The sequence below is a fragment of the Grammomys surdaster genome, unplaced genomic scaffold (genome assembly GCF_004785775.1).
Source record: "Grammomys surdaster isolate TR1022 unplaced genomic scaffold, NIH_TR_1.0 346, whole genome shotgun sequence".
Lineage (NCBI taxonomy): Eukaryota > Metazoa > Chordata > Mammalia > Rodentia > Muridae > Grammomys > Grammomys surdaster.
This window is the reverse complement of record NW_021604765.1, coordinates 8,588-12,034: the sequence shown is the minus strand read 5'-3', so window position 1 is coordinate 12,034 and position 3,447 is coordinate 8,588. Positions and strand designations below refer to the sequence as shown.

General features: G+C 42.2%; 1 long non-coding RNA gene across 1 annotated transcript in view; it reads right to left on the bottom strand.

Annotated features, from left to right (window-relative positions):
- Positions 1 to 1,386: 1,386 nt before the first annotated feature.
- The window catches only part of LOC114630858, a 7,121-nt gene continuing 5,060 nt past the window's right edge, over positions 1,387 to 3,447 (bottom strand). Inside the window, exon 5 of the long non-coding RNA XR_003712870.1 lies at positions 1,387 to 1,412. This is a non-coding gene — a long non-coding RNA (uncharacterized LOC114630858). The remainder of the gene's footprint in view (positions 1,413 to 3,447) is intronic.

Sequence of the window (3,447 nt, the reverse complement as noted above, 5' to 3'; positions counted from 1 at the left end):
TCGGTTATAACTCTGGTTCCAGGCGGTCCAACACCTCTTCCAGCCTTCTTGGGTACTAGGCACACATACATAAAAGTGTAAACGCTTATATACATAAAGAACTATTTTTTTAAGTCTTCTTGGTGGGCATGGTGCACATGCCTTTAATTCCAGAACTCAAAAGGCAGAGGTCAGGTGATTTCTGCTAGTTCGAGGCCAGCCTTGTCTACATATAAAGTTATGGGACAGCCAGGGCTATAAAGAGACTGTCTCAAAAAAAAAAAAAAAAAGAGCTTCTCTTAATTTCTAGCACATGATCATCTTTTGGTTCTGACCCCATTTTTATCCACTCCTCACTCGCTTTTTCCACAACTTACTTGGCCAGATTACTAAAGCTCTAAATGCTAAGCTAAGCATCAATATGGGCATCAATATGATCATAGTACACTAAAGAGATCCCCTGGAGGCAGGATCACAGAAGACACGATCAGGGAAAAATGTCTACTTTCTTGACTGATAAAGAGACTAGAAAATCATGGTTCAAAGACATTTTGAAAAACTAATTAGCTGAGCATGATGGTGTATGCCTATAATCTTAGTACTTAAGAAGTAGATGCTACAAGTTCAAATGCAACCTTATCTATATTGTGAATTCCAGGTCAGTCAGGGCTACACAGTGAGACCCAGACTCAAAAGGCCAAAAAACTAGCCAAGCATGGTGGTACAGACCTTTAATCCCAGCAATCAGGAGGCAGGGGCAGGCAGATTTCTATTAGAGTTTAGCCTGGTCTACAGAGTGTTCCAAGACAGCCAGGGCTACACAGTGAGACTGTCTCAAAAAAAGCCAAAAACTATAAACAAAAAAAGGTCAAGTTTCAACAATTCTCCCACTTACCTAGTCTTTTTCTGCTTTGTCAATTCGGGCATGTCTAAATCAAAGAAAGAAAAAGCATTAAGAAGCATGATAAAATCTAGTAGCTCATGTCTTTTACTCCTGAAATTTAGTTTATAAATTAGTGCTAGTGGAATTTATATTTCCCTGAGACTGGGGACATAAGTCAGTGGTAGAGTACTACTTACTTACCACACCTGAGACTCTATGTCCAGCAATAAAAAGACAAAGAGAGGGAGGGAAATAGAAGAGACAAAAGAATTTTTATCTCTCATCAAGAAGACCCAGGAACCAAAAAGAGGTAAACAACACATAAGCAAAACATGAAGATATTCTCCTGCTCTTGAAAGCAGGGAACTAAACTTTAACAACCCAGAGAGAACACCAGAAGGGACAAACCTAGGACCAAATCAAGCCAAGTATCCCAAATCTGATTTATCTCTACAAGGACATTTAATATGCATGTTACTGTTGAAAGGGGGGCTCTTACTCACATTCCTCACTACTGCTGCTGCTGCTTGAATCCATATTAAAAATGTAACTAGGAGAGAAAAAGAGATTTTTAAAATGAGAGCTAATAACAACATAGTCCATAAGGTATCAATGCTGGGAACAACTAGTTTCTGAAATGCAACATCAGAAGATGCTTTAAGCCCTAAAATGTATTCAGGTTGGTCTCAATAGCAAGATCTTACCCCAAAACTAAAATAAGGATAATGTCTTGATTAGATCCTGGGCTGGCTTTAAACCTTCATATAATGGAAGATGATCTTTAAGTTTTTATCCTCCTGCCTCCCACTCTTAAGGACTGGGATTACAGTAGTGTGCCTGCCAAGCCCAGCATTAATGCAATGCTGGTGACTGAACCCAGGGTTTGATGCAGAGTAGGCAAATACTCTTATCAACTTAGCTACATCCCAGCCCCTATAATGTACTCTTTTTTAAAAAGAGAAGCTGAGCCTGGTGGTGCATGCTGTAATCTCAGAACTTGGAAGTCTGATGCAAGAGGATTCCCTAAGAGTTTGGGCCCAGTATAGACTATATAATGAGACTCAGGTCCAGCCTGTGCGAGAGCAAGACTCCCTAAAAAAAATCCCCCAAATACTTACTTTCTTTATAGATTAATAAAAATAGTCTATTACAATATATAATGTAAAACTCACCCATCTTTAATGTTTTTTTAAGACAAGGTTTCATACTGTAGCTCAGGCTGACCTGGAAGTCCCTGTATAAGCCAGACTGGCTTCAAATACTTAACAAGCTTCCTGTCAACTCAGCCTTCCCAGTGCTGTTTCTACCAACCTGTTTCCTTTCATTTTTAGGAGATTTGTTTGGTTGTTTGTGGTTCTACTTTATTTTACTTTATTTTATTTTTATTCTATGTGTGTTTTGCATGTCTGGGCCCATTGAGGTCAGAAGAGGTTATCAAATCCTCTGGGTCTGGATTTCAGGATGGTTGTGAGCCATCATGTGGGTACTGGGAACCGAACCCAGGTCCCCTGCAAAAGCAGCAAGTGCTTTTAACCACCGAGCCATTTCACCAGCCTCTAAGGAACTTTTGTTGTTTGTTTGTTTGTTTGTTTGTTTGTTGCCAAGACAGGGTCGGCCTGCCTCTGCCTCCTGAGTACTGGGATTAAAAGTATGTGCCACTGCTGCTGGGCAATAAATTAATAAATTTATTCACATATATATTCATGTATATATTCATGTATATGTATATGTATATCTTCTTGATTGCTGAGGTCTGTTGAACCAGGAGTTGGAGGCATATTTAGTTAACCTAATGTGAGATTCTGTATTTAAAAAAAATAGCTGGGGCTGGTGAGATAGATGACTCAAGGCAAAAGGCAACTAAGTCTAAAGCCCAGAACATGTGTAAAGGTAGGTAAAGTACCAACTCTACAGAATTTATCCTCTGAGCTCTACATGCAAGTACACACACAGCCCCTCCCACAAGGCAATGGCCCACTTTGTCTCCTCAGCTTCCCATTGGCTGTGCAGAATTCAGGCTTCTCCAACATTCCTGAGATCTGCATCCTATCCCCCCCAAGAGCTGCCTCCATTTTCTGAAACTTTCTAGAAACAAAACTGGCGTCTTGTCCTCCTCACCTCCGGGAGCTTCCACCAATCAGGCTTCGAGCTCACCCCGGCACTCCTCCTGCTAGGCCAGTAACTACTACACTGGCTATGGTTGTCCTAATTCTCCCCTCTGCTCAACACCCTTCTTTCCCGTACCTAAGCCTCAGCCGAAACCGTCTTCCTCTCCTACCCCACCATCCACTATGCCACCTGTTTTGGACAGGCACTGACTGAAAATGCTAGTCACTCGCTTCACTGTTCAGAGCCACCATTCCCCCATTCCAAACCTCACGACCTCCCCAAAACTTTCTCAAAACCACTCCACTCGGGTTTCTACCGTCATAATCCATGTCCTGCCCCACCTTGGCCTTTTCCATTGCCCGTGTCCCACACCCCTCAGCGTTTTCTATCGACTGTGTCCCGCTCCACCTCAGCCTTTTCCACCTCAGCGTGTCCGAAGCCCCTCGGTCTTTTCTGTTGCCCCTGTCCCACCCCAC